This window comes from Aphelocoma coerulescens, chromosome 6, assembly GCF_041296385.1.
Source record: "Aphelocoma coerulescens isolate FSJ_1873_10779 chromosome 6, UR_Acoe_1.0, whole genome shotgun sequence".
Taxonomy (NCBI): domain Eukaryota; kingdom Metazoa; phylum Chordata; class Aves; order Passeriformes; family Corvidae; genus Aphelocoma; species Aphelocoma coerulescens.
The window spans coordinates 11,059,694-11,077,267 of record NC_091020.1 but is presented as its reverse complement, the minus strand read 5'-3'; the positions used below and the strand labels follow the sequence as shown (position 1 = coordinate 11,077,267).

The window sequence follows — 17,574 nt, the reverse complement described above, 5'->3', positions numbered from 1 at the left end:
ATGCAACTAATTAAATGTCTGCTACATCTCTGCAGTCTCTGACATATTGAAAGATGTATAGTGTACCAAAGAAATTTTTTTATACAATTATATAAAAATATCATTGACACTGTCAAACCTATAAAATATTTATTCAGCATGTAAAATGTTGTGTTAAAATATACAGTAAAATTTTTAAAAAGAGAAAAATCCTTAATCTGACATGTATTTTTGAAAAGAATTTAAAATGTGATTGGGAAGAGTATAGTGGGAATGAGTTTCTTTGAAACATTGCATTCAATGTAGCAGTTTGGCTAATTTTTAATTTAGATTAAGCTTACTTTACTAAAAAAAGCATTTTTGAGTAATATGAATAGAATTTGCATTTTAAAAAAATTTCAGGTGATTTTTTTGCTTAGCCAGGCAGAATTCATGTGGGGATTTTTTAGACACTGGACAGTTTATCTTTTCTTCCTCAAGTCTGTACTTATTAACAGATATATAAAACTTCATAGGTGCATTGCTTCTGAATCAGAGTTGAAACCATGATGTAGTAGTCCAAGAGTTTTCTCCTCTAAGTGTTTTCCAAACTGTGGATTTGCTGTTTGCTGAACCTATATTGCTGGCTCAAAAAGTACATGAAAGTCAGTTGTAAAGGAACCTTTACCATTTCCTGTGCAATATCCTTTAAGCCTTCACTATTTCCAGGCTTGTTCATTATTTCCTTATCTATAACTAGAGAGAGAACTAAAAGAGAACTCTGGACCAGATGCACAAAAGGTGCAATTTCCAATTTTCATAGCAAAGTACTTCTAAATTCCAAATAAAGACTGGCAGCCTTCATATTTCACTTTTGTTCGCTTTGGGGTTGGGGTTTTTTTGTTGTTTTGGGTTTTTTTTTATTTCTGTTTTACTCATCAATGTAAATTCAAAAGGCAGCTGAAATCCATTGATATTTTTGTCAGTCTGCAAGAAGAATGAGAAGGAAAGAACGTTGAATTTGTATTCAGCTCAACCAAGGGCAAAGTAAGAAAGGAAAAGTGTCATGCTTCAAAGTGAGGCAATCCATGAGCAGATATAACCCTGGAAAAAGATTAGAATACCTTAGGAGTTTCTCTGTCATTCTTTAACGATGGACCTTTGCACCAGCTAAAAACGTGATGAAGTGGCACATGAACTTTTAAGTCTGATAGCATTTTTTAATGCAAGCTGAAGAAAGGAGACTACACAATTACTGTGAGATTTCAGGTTTTTCCAGGGGGAGTCTACCTAACCAATCCTGAGAGACTTGGCTGTAGCTCTTAAAGTTGAGCATTTACAGTGTGAACATAGCTGAAGTAATTTAATTAGTGCCAATTCATTGGAGAAACAAAGATACCCTACAGATCACCATATTAGTTGACATTGGATGCATGGTAGCTATTGACATTAAACTGCAAGAATTTAATTGATTTCAATCAAATGACCTTTTAATATTTTCCTGTGAGTTTTGTGTGGTTGAGTCAAATTTATCTGTAAATTGAAAATAAATACAATTTTTGAAAAAAAAAAAAGAAGTTTTAAAATTTTGAGAGAAATGTTAAATATTGTTAGCAGACTTCATTGCTCCCTGGATACCAGAATCCATCATATTAACTCATTTCAAGCATACTGTCTTGTTCAGTCATTGTCAAACACTTAGCAAACACTTCACCCCTTTCTCTTTTGTACATTACTGCCTGATGCAGGGATTGCCTGCCAAGAGTTTTTACAGAGTATAAAAATCTTCTAGGTAAAAACTTCTCTGTTGTGCTTGTTTGATGTCATCACCCACATCACCTGGGCTACAGAGTAGGAAAGGGCGTCCCTCTAAAAAGGGGAGCTATAAAGGAATCCCCTGAGAACCTCCTGTGAGAACAGAGCTACCAGGCTAAAGGGCTGATGTTTCTTGGGCAAAGAAAGTAATTTTATGTCATTCTTCAAAACAGAACTTTGATCAGTTGTACTTCAGTTGTCAGCCTTGTGCCCAAGCAGTTGTAGACCGAAATTATTTTACATACTTACTGTTTTCCTCAGGTTTCTGAAGTAATCTCCATTGTCTTCCCAAGAGGGAGTTTTCCTACTGTATGTAGCAAGACTTAGGAATATTTTTTATGAAGATGATGAGCATTCAGAAGTCTCATAGCACAGTTCTATACAGGAGGAATAGTAGACTATGTTCTTTGTGTGTGTCCTGCTGCCTTCAGCATCATTTGTGTGTCTCTGACTTTGACTGAATAATGCCTGTGCTGTTATCCCCATCCACTAAACAGGCTCTTTGCTGCTTCCTAAAAGCACTTTGTCCCTTACCATCCCCACACTGAAGCTCCACATGTTGCAGAGTTGTACCCAGCCACATCTCCTGCGGCTTGCCACAAGTGGAGCCAAAATACATCACCACAAACAGGGCCCTGGGTATCTATGCAAAAAGAAAGGACACTGTATGTTTCATAACAGCAAGAATGACACATTTCTCCTTCCTTTTGTTACTGACTCATTTGCTTTAATTTATTTCAAGAGAATAGAGAACAGGCAGTTATTTGCATCTTGCAATCACTCAGTCTAGGAATTTTGTGATGAAAGGCTAGAATGTAAAAAAGCCCTTATACTGTGATCCCCAGACTCCCAAAGTAGTCTGACAGTATTCCTGAATTTATAGGTAAGGCATATGTTAAAAGCAAATTGTGCTGGTTTTTTATTAAAATTCAAGAAATCACCTTTTCAGCAAAATCTTAAATTCAAATGGCTCCAAGCGCAGAAATAATTTTTTCAATGTAGATGTTGAATCAAGGCTTGTGATATTGTGCTGTTGTTGTTACTCCTTCCTTGAGTGTTCCACTTTAGATTCAAATCAGAGGGGGATTGAAGAAAAGGACCCAAATCAGATAAGACAGGGAGATAGACTATCAGAAGGATAAAGGAGGGATATAGAACTGTAGGTTTCATATTTCATTTTAATTTGAATCACAGTATTTAGGTCCTGTGGAATGCCAGAATACTTTTTCACCCCATTGAAATGGTGTAGCTCACTATCAAAGTTAGAAATCTAATCAAGACAAGTTGCAGGTCTGCAGTCCTTGACAGTATATTTTACCTTTTTTTTTTCCCTGGATTTTGAGGGCTTAACATATCCTAATGCCTAGTTCCATAAGCTAGTTCTCCAAAAAGAAAATTCTGAAAAACAAAGATAGTTCTTGTAGATTATTTCTTAACTGGAGTTTTTAAACTGTCTTTTGAGTTTTTCTTCAATATTTAATTTTTCAATTTGAAGAGTGCAAAGTCCTCTTGTTATTTCCACGTCTATCTAAATGCGCTCTCAATTTTTTTTTTTTTTTATTCTTAAATTCTGGCTCCCTTAGTAATTGATAATTGCATTGAAATGTTATTTTTAAATGTACAAGAAAAAGAATATATTTATGCTTTGGAGAATAAATAATTTCCTTGATATTACAGAGTAAATAATTTCTTTAATGGTCACTCCTGTGATCTGGATATCGGACTTAGTTATTAAGTTCTTTATTCATTATAATAAATCCTATAAATCCCCAGAGTGATGAAGAAAATCTATCAAATAAGAAGGCTGACAAGAATTAATGCAAAAACGTCCTTTGTTCTCACAACACTGGACACAATACCTCATTAAATATATTGGTGGAGAAATAGCAACAGAACTCTATTATTAGACTGCATACCCTGAATAGTTTAATTTTATTCAGTGAATTTAATTGTTGTACCTGCAGACAGAAGATAATCTGTTGCATGGCATATAAACTTTGCAGAGTGGGAAATTCACTTTAAATTGCTTTGCTATTGAATCCAATTTTCATCCTCACTGAGGGAGAAAATATTTTTTGTTATGAATGGATGGTTATATATTTTAGCTACTTCCCCTTCACCTCTGAGAATAGCCCTAACAAGGACTTCCTTATTTTCCACATAATGCTCACAGCTATTTCTAAGATACCTCTGTCTACAAGGAATAGTTCTGAATAAGTGAGAATTGCTGTCAGTTTGGGAAATAGGGCTTAAGAATGGCAGTTGTGATCATTTTCAGTTGTGATCAGCCAGCAATTGGCCACATCTCATCCTAGAACTCAGTGGAGTTCCACAAGGAACTGGATTAAGGGCAGCAGCTCTTTTTCTTTGAATACCTGGGTACAGTTAGTAGCTTTTTCTCTGTTTCACAGATAGGCTGGTGCACAGGGGCTGATTTGCTAGTGCTGGGGAAATGATATTTGACCAGAAGTGGAGTGGAGGAATGTGTAGCCTCTTTGCCTCTTCTGAAAACATACTTCTCTCATTATGTGGTAAATTGGCATTTAGCTCTTTCGTACCTACTGATATAGCAGCCTTGAGGAAAAACATTGTCCTTCACAGAAGTTTCAAGAGCCTGTTAGAATCTCCCACGTTTAGCAGAGTTGGTCATAGAAGGGGCCTGGAGAGCAAGCACCAGTAGGAACTGTCCTTTGCTCAGTCAGTGGGGTTACTGTGGATGTTGTTTTCAGCCATGAACAGAATGAAAGCCCTAAAGCACATGAAAATCATCTACAAGCATGCACACTGTTAACCTATCATGGGATGAATAATTATTACAAAGGGAAACTTGTAGTGGGGGTGGGTAAGGTAAAGTTTTTTGCCCTTTAGGATGTGCTTGATTTAGTCAGGGGGGTAGACCTACTCTGAGGAAAACCCCTGGAGATTTGTTTTTTTAATTGAGGGAGGAAAAGAATATATTAATTATTTTTCTTCTTTGGTTTTTAAAGTAATCAAACAGGATTGTACATGTGGCACCCATATCTGTACAGTGCAAACACTAGGAAGTGATTTGTGGAGGGTTTTTTCAGAGTTTTGGGGGAAATAGAGCTGGAATCTCTTTTACTATGTTATAAATCAGTTTTATAGATGTATAGATCTGCCTCAGCCGTGCCCCATTACACCCAAATCATGATATTCCTGGGTCTGTAACAATTTTTAGAGGTTGTGTTCTTTCTGTAGCTGTAGCTAATTACATTTTGTTGCAGTATAATTTCAGATATTGTTTTAAATTGCTACTTCACTAAAAGAAACGTTGGCAAACAGCATGGCTGTGTATTATCAGTTCTTGGATGCTTTCACAGTTTCATAGACTGCAGAGTGGAAAAGGAAGGGGCAAAGGAGGAAGGTTCACTAGACCAAAGCACTCAGCCAAGAAGGTTTGGAAGCAGCAGGTCTGATTAAACCTGATATTCCACCATTTGTGCCTTCCTGTAAGTGTAGCTTATTATATAAGGAATCAAACAAAACAAAGGGGTGTCTGTCAAAGACTTGTAGGGAAAATGAATATGCAGCTTCATAATAAACTATCCAGTATATTAACTAGCATGCAGGTCACCTAGAGGATTTGTCAAGCTTCACACAAAGAGATGTACATTGTGTACATCCTAGCCAGAACCTCGTAGCACAATACTGATAACCTCAAAAGATCATCTCCCCCATGAAAGCCATCAGTTAGATTTTGTCAATGGATTTTTGGGCCCAAAGTGTAGCTGAAGTTTTCACATTTAGAATTTTTTCCTGTTGTTTTGATAAGACCAGGATACATAAAATTAAACCTCACTTTTCTGCATTACAGTTTCAGGCTTTTCCCAGTCTGAAATGTAATTTAGTGCGTTTTGATTTGAGAGTTGTGGAAACAATTGCTTTACTCCCACACTGTCATTAGTGGTACTTCCCATCACCCCCCCCCCCCCCCCCCCCCCCCCCACTTCCCTTATCATACTCAGAGAATTGGAATTGTGGTGTTCTCTTTAGGTCTCCTGAGCTGAATCCATTTCATGCTGAAATCAGTGGAATTTGGAACAGCTCTTTGTGCTCTTGTTATATTCGGGGGGGAATTTTTTTTCACATGAGAATTTTTTCCTCTGCTGGAGAAGAGCTGCTGCTGTGTATCTTGGGCTGTAACTATCCCCTAGGTATGAGTTCAGCCATCTGGGAAAGAATTATTTAATTAAAGAATTAACTATACTTTGGTACAGAGAAATGTAAGTGCATCTATCTAAGAGAGAAATGTAGGCCACACTTTCATGAGGAACATGATTTGGGAAAAAGCAACTACAAAAAATTCCTTTGGGCAAATGCATGCCTAATATTTTAGGACTGAGAGAAGAGGTAAAAAGGAGACAGGTGTGGAAAGAATGGACTATTGAACATAAACAATACTCTGTATAGAGCACAGATGAGTTTGTTACTGGAATGAAGTTTACAGTTCTCTTCATTGATAACATGGCAAATTTTAGGAAAAAATTCCTTCATGAAGATGTATAAATATCTGTGAGAGTCAATGAGCTGATAGGACTGGTGTGTATTTTGCTCATGGTCTAGAAATGCACATTTATGGACCAAAACCAAATTTCATTTTAAGGTACTTCTAAACATAGAAGGTGAATCTACAGCAAGATCCCGTAGGATCAAATTTAAAGCAGAAAAGAGGAAATTCTCCGTTTCTACATCATGGCAAATCTCTATCCTCTAGCAATTTTTTTTCAAAGTTGTTGTTGGGGTTTTTGTGTTTGTTTGGTTTGGTGTTTGCTTGTTTTGTTTGTTTAAATTACTGCAATTATACATAAGAGAAAAAGAATATACAGAGAAGTATAAGAATTTCTTGGTAAGTATGAGGATAAATGGAAAGGATACAGGGTTATGTTACATTTGCATTTCAAGGTGAAATTATCTATAGTTGGCAATCTGCAGAAAAGCACTATGGCTTTCTTTGATATCTTTCTGGTATAAAAATCTCAGTACTAGATTTCAACAGCGCCTTTAGACTTAGGCACATCAAATTTCATCAGTTGTTACATCTGCATGTTATGAAGGTTCTCATTGCTGAATATTATTTTGTTTGTGTCTTTGTATTGTTGAATTCTCTCCGAAATGATGGGTTTGAAACCAAACATAGCTTTTTGATTTAGGAGGATGTTCAACAGTTACAGAGTGGTTGAGTTAAGCTTTATTTATCTTGTCATCCACGAGGCTTCCCACTTATCCAAAGGTTTTGGAATGGAGTGATCTGCTGGGATTAATTTCCCTTTCTTCTCCCTGCCTCCCCCCCCAATTCATTCAAGTGTTTCTTTTCCACTGTCTGTGAGGAGGACTTGGTTTAAAATATCTCTTCCTAGTTTTTAGTATAGCATTAAAAAAGAGCCTTAAGAAAAAACTATCAATTTTTTAATGTTCGGTGGTTTGTTTTTATATTTTTAAAAGGGTAAACTGTTGTTCTGTTTTATGGATTTTAAAATTTAATTTGTTAGTGCATAATGAAGCAGTGTCATGTAGTAAGTTAATTTATGCTGTTGGATTTTGTCCATGTTCTACTGTGATGTGAGCACACTTTATGGATTTGGATTTTCTTCTGCCTATGGTTATTGCTGTGTGCATGTCACAATATGAAAGGATTAGTACATTTTCTTTCTTGAGTCTTTATTTCCCTGTGTTGTAGACATGAAAAAGAGGGTCATGTAAGATTATTTGTTGTAAGATTATTTACTGTAGTGCCAGCAATACAGATAACATGTGCAAATAAACACTGATTTAGCTTATAACTTCTGGGAGATTTGCAGTTACATGGCACAGTATTTACAGGAATTTCTCAGACTCTTCCTAAAGTATTTTTTCATACAGAAAAAACTTATTTATACCTATCTGCGTTTCTTTTCTAAACAACAAGCTTGCTGTTGCACTATGGCTTTGTACAGCTTTGTGAAAAACAAATTGTATCACTTGGAACACCCAAAATCCTAATATCACAGACTGAATGCTGATCACATAGTAAATTTACTCTTCAGTACTTATTTAAGGACTGTGAAATATACATTCACAGTAATTAATTAATTTCAGTGAATAAAGATAAAACTTTATTACTTCATTATTAAATCTATAACCAAATAGAATTTTATTTATTACAAGAGTGCATTCTTTTAGAATCAGTGTACAAATGTTAATATTGCCATGAGGTTTATGATGATGATGATTATTATTATTCAGATTAAAATACAAACCTATAAAAATATATGGCTTAAACAAGAGAAATAACAGCCTTAGCTTCTTTTAAATGTGATGATAACTTCCTGACATCTTTCTCATACTGACCATCCAATGGACTCCAGTTTCTATGAGATTTTTTCTAAGCATTTCCCCTAAATCTCCTACATCATTGTTATTAGAAATGGAATTCAAATTGGGGCTCATATCATTCCTAGTAAATACTAGAGCTTATGGCACGTTGCATTTCAAGAAAAGCAGGAGCAATCCAGACATTGTTGGTGGATTCATAAAGGTGTTCCTAAGAAGACTGGGCTGGCTGTTGTTGGAATAATGGATGGCTCAACCCATTTTCTTTCTGGGCTCTGTATTTGAAAGATTATTTGTTCTCGTTAGCACAACACACAAAGTCTTTCTATTTCTTTCCACATTGTGCTGCACTTTTATTACATTTTTTTTTTTGCTACTGAGTTATACACCCATCAGTGCATGATCAGGTGTCAGTCATGGTCTGTCACATCTGATTTGTTTTGCTCTCTCTTTGGAACTTTCTCTCTTAATTTTATAGATGAATTTGACATTCAGGGTCTCTTCCTGTGCTGATGATCTAGAGATAATGAATGCTGCTTGTATATGCATGTATTTTCACCTTAATATAAAAAAAGTTTTGACATTCAAAAATAACACATCAGTCATAGACTTCTAAATATAAATAGATTAATCAGAGAGACCTTGAGTTCTCAGTGCTTCATTCAAATTATGTTTATTTGTGAATCTTAGTTTCTAAGGAAATTATAATTACCTATGTGATGTTACATCTTTATGGATTTTGACTATAATGCTGGTATCATTATGGTTTTATAAGGAGCTAAAAGAAAAAAATGACAAGGTATTTCAACTGAAAAATTGGTGTGAGAAAAGGTTGTTAATAGCTGTGAATAATTTCTCTTTTTTGGCAATCAGTTGGATATTGCCATATGGAGCTTCAGATGAAAGAATAATTTTACCATTGAGTTCAGTGGGGCCTTTTGCCAACTCCTAGAGCAGAGCCAGGGCACGGGACCTGCAGCAGCAGTTGCTGAAATGGCTGGGGGAACAGGCCACAAGAGGATGGGGGGAACAGCATGACCAAGGTGTTACTTCACAGTGTGATAGGAGTGGCTAGGGATAAAGCTTCACTGTTTTTTATGTCTTTACAAAGATGAAAGTTGGGCAAAAGTCATGGGAATGGTCCAGGTTCCATCCTGGCATGGCACAAAAGCTAGAGGACACAATAGAGTGCTTCAGAAACATCATTTCCAACATCATGACCCTTTCTTACCCATGCAGTAAAACTCGTGGGTTGAGGTTAAATCCAGGTGATAATTCTGACTTGTTATGTTGTTGTCTAATTCAAAGCTAATTTTGATACCGATCATTCTTAGTATTCCTAAGTTTTTCATGAATAAATGAAGCAGCAGATCACAGGAAATACTCAAAGGTTTTGAGCGGGGAAATCCACAGGGTAACCTTTAAACTCCTCTAAGGCAATTAGAGAGTCTCTGTGAATGGCATTTCCCCTGAAATACATCCTGATTTCAAAGTGAATTATATCGTGTAATATTTACATCCATTTGGATTTTCCACTCATGTGTAAGAATAGATGCTTCCTTGGATCCATAATGGGATGAGGTAAGGGGAGGTAAACCACTTCAGTTCTAAGCACCTGGTTCATAAAGGATCTGTGAATCCCGGATCAGAATGGAATAAGCCAAAATATTCTCAGTCTGGACAACCATGCAGGTTTTGTATTGCTCTGTGTGGATGACTGTATTATTTTTAACTTATGCACCATTAAAGAACTGGAAATTGGAAATTGGCATAGTGCTGTTATCTTCAGTGGCACTAACTCACACCAGCCAAGAGTTAACTCCAAAGGAAGAAACAATCCATGTGTGTCAGGCACACGCTATGTATCAGGCCTAGTGTAATTTGGTATGACTCCAATTAAGTGTTGGCTTTAAGACAAATTCTGGAAGCTTGTTAAAATCCTTTCACATGAATTTGAAGATTTTGTTAAAAGCACACTTAGTGAAAAACAAGAGAAAACTAGAACTGTAACGAAGGTAATAATCAAAGGTACATGTGAAAATAACAAGGAGGTAACAAATACACTGAATTTTGCAGACAGCAGTAACCATCAGAAGGGAAGTCATGGATGAGCTGAGCTATCCTTTAAATGTTCAGACTGGGAGTAGCTGGGTGCATGAAGGATTTTCCAAGTGTTCTATGTACAATAGCATAATGCTATTAGACTGGCTAAAATTACACAGGGTTTTTTAGAATTTGGTGCCTAACTGAAAGGAAATTCAGTACTGACAGCTCAGTAAAGGGGGCAGCTGGCAAAATTCAAAATGCTGGAGCTGAAAGCTCAAGTGATAGCTGAGAAGAGAGGGTTCTTGGTAGTCATTACAAACTGAGATGTCTTTTAAGCCTTCTTTCATGAATGTGTTCTCTTTTCCTTGGCTATTAACTGCCAAGAACTGAACTAGTCCTGTACATTCAGATATGAGAGAAGAGTGGGAGAATGTCTCCTGCTACTAGAAGTCACAAGTTCCAGCCTCCCTGTTTTGGGAGCTCTCCCCCCTATTTGTTCAAGTTCAGTTTCCAACTGCTCTTCCCTCCTTGCATCATTGGTTTCTTGCAAGGTCTATACCCATGTTGCTTTTTCACTCATCCTTCCTGGGGTTATAATCTGCTCACTTCCTGCCAAAACTCTTTTGCCTCAAGTGCTTGAAAAACATGCAAGCGTTCAAAGCCAGCAGCGCTGGGTTAACACTTGGACTCGATCTTAAAGGTCTTTTCCAGCTTGAGAATTCTGTGATTCTGTGTCTGTAACTCAACTGCAGCCCCCACCCCACAGGTGAGGCCCCTGCCACTCCCCAGCCCAAGGCAAGAGGCAGCCCTTCCACTTTGGCCTTGTGCCACAGCTCCCACTGTCCCTCCACACCCTGCCCCAATTATCAGGCCACTTTCTCCAGCTGGAGCTGCGGGCCCGGGTTGGCCCCAGTGCTGAGCTGAAGACAGAGCTCAGTGTGATTCAGTGGTAGAGTTCAGGGTGTGTCACTCTCTCTTGAACTCGGGAGACATAATTAGGGATAATAACCAATAAATCAAATTTAAGTGCCCAGCATAAAGGATAAGGTGTAGAGCATTCTAAAGCATTTTGTGTATGTTAGTTCTTCATCATTTTCAATCAAGGCTGCAAATGAGCTGTGTAAAGAGAGTACATCAGTGGAGATTGCTGTGTGGTTGAAGTGCGTGTGAGTACAATTACATACATGCCACTTTCTGTCTGCTGAGTTGTATTTTCCACTTAGAGAGAGGGAAAGCTGGTGGAACATACATTGACAATTTGTTCTTGAATTTTCTGGAAGGTAACCGTTGTGACTGCTCAGCCAAAATCAGTATGCAAGATTCAAAGCATGTACAATTTCCAGCTCTTTTTCCAAGTGTGATTTGCTGTGGTAGTGAACTGTGCATCAAATTTCTGTCAAAGCATTCTAAATGGCCTTTCTAAAATACTTTTAGAAATGTAATTGGAATGTTAATTGTAATAAGTTGAGCTGTGTGACATTCTCATAAATCTGGGTAAAGTGCAACAACTCTACATTTATACCACTCTAATGAAAAATACTAGCACAGGGTCTAATGAAAAACATCAAGGTGGGGTCTTAAAACATAAATGGTGTCCAATTTCTTTGCAAACTAAATTTGTATCTGGATTTTCATTGATTTGAATTGAAAAATAAAACTAGCTCCATATTGCTCTCTAAGCCACGCAGTTAAATTCTTCCCTGGAGGGGCAATGGTATAGTGGATCACATGGATAGTGATCTCAAACAAAATTTCACCCATATAAAGGGCCAAATTCTCTTGTTGCAAGTAGGTTAAATTCCAAATAAAGCCATATATCTCAGAATCACTACTAGTTTAGGTACAAAATTGTTTGCACAATTTGTTTGCATGCTCTAAATTAAAGAGCAGTTGATAAGAAAATTGGTTTTTTAACTAAACCCTAGAAGCATATAGGAGCACATAATTACTTTGGGCTAGATCATTCCTGCAGAGAGCCTCGAATAACAGTGCCTTCTCTACAGGTACTTGTGTCAGAATCTGTTTGCTGTCAAATGGGGCAGTAGCATCAATCCTATGACCCCCCACCCCAGTTTTTTCCACTGGGTTCTGTAAGCTTGGGGAATGATCCCAAGATCTCATGTCTCCTTTTAAAGTGGATTTCTGTACTTAGAAGTGACTTGGCTTCACATAAAAGTCCCCAGCTTACAACTTCTTTGCAATCTTCTCAGATGCAGGAAGTTTTTCCAGTGTTTCTCTGGCACAGCACCCCAAAGGCAGCTGTGCTGCTCCTCTGGCCAGAAGGGTGTGTTGGGTTTGCATCTGCAGGGGCACAGCTGTCCCCGACCCCTCTGCTGTGAGGGACCGAGTGTCCACATCAGCGCACTCCAAGAATTGCAGCTGAGGGGGAAATCCGCAGCCAGTTCCAAAAAGCTCTACTTATCTCTGTTGTACAGCAGCAATTACTATTGGAACTTTAGAGACTTGATAATTTTTTAGTATTAAAAAGGAAAATTTGCCTAGCCTCCTGAAACTTTTGACAGGTTCATAACAGCAGCAATATAATGGATATAATTAATTCTCTGAAATTAAGTAGTAGAAACAGTAATAGTAGCTCTAGTGTAATCTATTGCTCTGATTTTTCAATATTAATTATATCAGTGAGTTATTATGAGGTTAAAATATTTAAATAGAGCAGCTTGCAGTTTTTCTAATTGCTGCCTTTGTGCATGATGTATCCAGATAAAAATTTGTACAAACAGACTTTGTCTTTTCCAGGGAATATAAAGATATTGCAAGTAATGTATGCTGGAAGAGAGCAGTTTGAGTTTTAAGCATTTAATCAAGGATCTTCTACCCTATATTCAGAAAGATGCAAAACCAATAAAAAACTGTATTCAATTGAACATTTAGCCTGAAATTTGGGAAATACGGATTATTATCTTTCCTCTACAATGGATTTTACTGGGCTTTAGTCATATTTCTTAGTCTTGGTGCCCTAATAAACATCTTCAAAATGAAAATAATGTATCTAGGAGAGATTATTGTGACATTCCCATTAACTAATTTATCTGAAATGTTTAGAATTAAAGCAATAAGATGTTATAAAAATACCTGTGAATTCTGACTTGAATATAAATTGATCTAAACAGATGTCAAAGAGATCCAATTTGCAATATTAGTAAAACTATGTATTATTTCTTGATAGTATTTCATTTGCCCTAGGTACTGCAATAAGACCTTGGATAATAGAGTCCCCAGAGGATGTAAGACTTGTACAAACACCGTTTTGAAGATAATAAGTTGTTTATTCAGAAAAGGATAGCCATTGAAACAGCAGCACATGCTACAAATCTCATTAAAAGTTAAAAAATTCTCTGAGCATGTTCCATGTGTATCAGTGTTTCCAATCAGTGCAACTGTCCAGGGAGCAAGCTGGAGATTCTGGCAGTGTTCAAGCAGTGTTCCCTCCCATCACAGTGGCTTCCATCCATTTGAGGGGGGAAACGTCTTCTATTTTCCATGCAGAAATTGTCTGCTGCTTTCCCTGGAGCTGGTCACTCGGTGCCAGTGGACAGCTGGCCTACTGTGTTCTGGACATAGATGACAGAAATGCATAGTGCTCTAATTCCAGACTTTTCCTTTTTATCAACATTGATTTGCAGTAATAGAATTTAATATTAAGTATTGTAGAGCAGGACGCCTCTGTGACTGTGTGCCACAAAATGCACAGCTTGTTTTCAAACTGCTTTTCTTTTTCTCCTCAAAACATGTCAGGACGCAGTGAATATCTTCTGCGAGCCTAGCCATATGTTTCCCCTCTGCACCCATGTCAGGACCCATATGCTTGCCTGAGTTTGTTTTTTCTACATGCTCTAGGATTTTCCTGTAGCATTGTCTCTTTATTTGTCTGCAAATAACTTAGCTTCTGTTTTGAGTTGAAGTTTGTGTAAGGAGACAATTATTTTCTAATTAAGTATGCATTAAACCTGATGGAAAATTATTAAGCTTTTTTAAAGCACCAGGATAACATTTTGGTACAGCAAATTCTGCATTGCTTAAAAGAAACCGAATGAATTCTTCCCTCACCAAGTATTTTTAGGTTTAGGAAGATCTGTGTTGCAGTGATGCTTTAGTGCTTAACAGCCTGTGCACTGATAAAGAACCTTTAGCAGGCAGCCATTGACAGTTAAAAAACTGCTGATGAGAAACTAAATGACATGAAACTGAATTTAGTCAGAAGTTGAAGCAGGTAGCTAAAATATTGGATATCCAGGTGTTTCAAAAGTGTTATCAAACTAGCTGGGGATTGGGTCTTGCACTAGATCTTGCACTATATCATGTTTTCAGATTTACGAAGATGCAAAACCAAAATTATGCAAAATACCTACTATAGGAGTAGCATCGTGGCTTTTCTGACTTCTGCAAGTGAATTCCTAGAAGCTTATATGAGTAGACAGGATTGTAGTGGTAAGAAAAGTCTGGAGTCCAGCACTGTCACTCACGGACTGAGCAACCCAGCCTGCAAACTCTAAGTCACTCGAGTTAGTAAATACAGCAGTGTGGGCAACAATATAAGTTTATCTACTTTTATGTGGAGCAGTCTCAAATTTATCCACTTCTGCATGCCTCTAGGAGAGAAAATAACTCTGTTTACCTGCTTGCAAAATTAAATAACACATTACAGTATGAAACCATACAAGTGAATGAGCATATCCTGTGTGACCTTAGTTGAGAATTGAACTGTGAGAAGAAAATTCCCGAGTTTCCCATTCCTGATGCTTTTTTTCTATTCTTGTGTAATATCTCCAGTTATCAGTACCTTTTATGGGACTAATTGCTCTAAAACTACACCCTTCCCAAATAGATTATTTGCTTACCTGTACAAACTAGTGATGCTTAGTGAATTTTTCTTATTAAAGTTACATTAGTCACTGCTGGTTCTTCCATCTTATGTACTCTGCATTCTTCTTGTTATCCCAAAAGGGTAAAATGGCTTATCCTGAGATACCAGTGCAGCAGGAGAATGAGTAAAACCAACCACACTCTAAGCCATTAATGTCCCTTTCCCCTTTCTTTATAATATCTCTTGCAGCAATGAATTTTCCCTTCACATGAAATGCAGGTCATTTATTGTCATTATTCAGATGGTAATTCTGATTTTCCTAATATATGAAAATCTGTCTTTTAAGAAAAGGATAAAAACTTTCTTCTCATTTGTCCTTTTTCAAGTTTCTGGTATGGAAATGGAATTTATTTACAAAAAAGTCAAACGTGGTCTCAAGGCAAAAGTGATTTAAGGCAAATAGCAGAGAAAAGGAATTTATTGACCTGTGAACCAATGAAATACTGAACATATTAAGGATATGCAAAAATTCAATCTATTAATCTTTTTAAAGGAGTTTGTGAAGTCAAAATATTTTTAAATACTAGGTGACATAGAATGGGTGCAAAATTAGCATTGATTATTTATAATCCTCCCAAGGACTCAATGGTATTATTGTTACTGGACTTATATTTCCCTCAAAATGTGTTCATTAAGACTTAACTTGTTAGTCAACACAGCTTGATTTCAGCCACTAAACTACAAAACATGGTAACAAGACTATTTTTTTCTCTTTCTTTTTTCCTTTCATTTTCTTTGACTCTTTAAAATTACATCTTTAAAAGGTGCTACTGTCTCAAGACTGAGCCTCAAAGTAAACTGCATAAACAGAAAGGTAAAAAGAAGGCTTATGTGTAAACCCAGGAAATGCTGATGAGAGATCTTCCTGTGAAGCAAAAGGCTTAAACACCTCTGAAGCAGCAGTGAAATTGCCTTTTTGCAGCTCTGGGGTATTTTTGCACACTTTGGTATAACTGTTCTGCAGCCATCGTGTGTGCTTCAGCAGATGGCCTTGTCTGCATTCTTAGCATTTACACAGCTTATTTCTGGGACAACAAATACCAACTCACTCCAGGCTGCTGACAAACCTGCAAGTAAGGCTATGCAAATAATTGACAATCAGTTGGGCAGACTAATAATACCTATAATAATATAAATATCATTTCCAAGTAGGAAAAAAGCTCATGTACAGTAATTTGGGAGTTGAATTGATCATTCTGCTTTAAAAGAAAAACAAAACAAAACCACAAACAAAGGGGAATATTTTGCCTTGTACTCAAAAGAAAAGCAAAATAAATGTTACTCAAAAACCTGCTGGAAGAGGAAGACTTAGGAGTAGTGTTCACATTTTACATACTCAAAGTGATATTTTTTACACATACAAAACACAGCACTCTGGTTCAGCTCTCACTTCTCAAAAGAATATCTTGTTCACTGCTAATGCTTCAGCTGCTCTTGGTCAGTCTCCTGTGGATTCTCTGCCTGCTTTTGGAAGTAAAAACTATGTCCCAGAAGATCTGGAAGTTTTGTATCCAGTGTTGCAAGTGAATGTCTTAGGGAATTAATCTTTTTTCTTGCTCAGTTTCTGACTGGAGAGTGTCAGAGAGAGAAGGGTTCAAAATGCCTCAGGGGAAGGGTGGCCTTGATGTCAAACTTGCTTTGCCCAGGAATTCCTCTTGGACTGTCAGTTAAATGGAAATTTCAAAAAACACTCTATCATTCCCTGCTCAGTTTTTCCCCTTTTGATAAAAAACTAGTCAGGCTTAACTAGAACTCTTAATTTTACCCAGAAGTTCATTAAAGTTTGCCTAGATTTCTCTCTGATTTACCATATACTTCACTCTAATTAGAAATTTTCTGTGCAATGAATATTTCTAAGTAATAGCATTGGTGGAGTTATTATGTTATTTTTAATAAACCATTAGCCAAGCATTAAAATAATTTAAGCAGCTGTAGAGTAGGAAACCTTTCATTACCTGGAATGAATTCAAGAACCAAAGTCAGGAAATCTGGACCTGCAACAGCTTTCTGGAAATGGGCTTCCCAGTAAACCTCTCCTGGAATTTCTGAGAGTAGAGGGAGTTTGAAAGTAACTTCCAATATTTTGCTTTTTCTTTTATTTAATGGTGCTTAACAGCTGTTTTATTGAAGCTGTGGTTAGGATATCCAGGCAAGTCTGTTCAGCTGTTGATTAGTGGTTATTTTAATGAATGTTATGTTAAATAAAATGAATGTAGCAGGAAGGGAGGCAAACTAGAGGAGACACAGATGTCTATCAGCACTGACAGTTAAAAATACAGGAAAATACAGGACCTCCTGCCAAAAACCCTGAGCTGGACCTTGTGATGCTCTATTGAGTTCAACACAGCAGATATAAAACATGAATAGGAGATAAAATCCCCAGTAGTGCAGGTGGTGGTTACTTCAAAGCAAAAGGTTTCCCTTTTAAATTGTGTTTCCATCAGAGAACCCAGCATTGCATGCAGAGCTGTCATCAGCTCTGCCCCAGGAGCTGGGGGAGATCCAGGCGACCTTCAGCACAAAGACAATGGCACAGAGCT

At 37.1% G+C, this 17,574-nt stretch overlaps 1 protein-coding gene across 9 annotated transcripts in view; it reads left to right on the top strand.

Moving 5' to 3' along the window:
- The window catches only part of NRG3 (neuregulin 3), a 667,244-nt gene that overhangs the window by 216,502 nt on the left and 433,168 nt on the right, over nt 1–17,574 (top strand). The gene's annotated exons all lie outside the window — the stretch shown is intronic.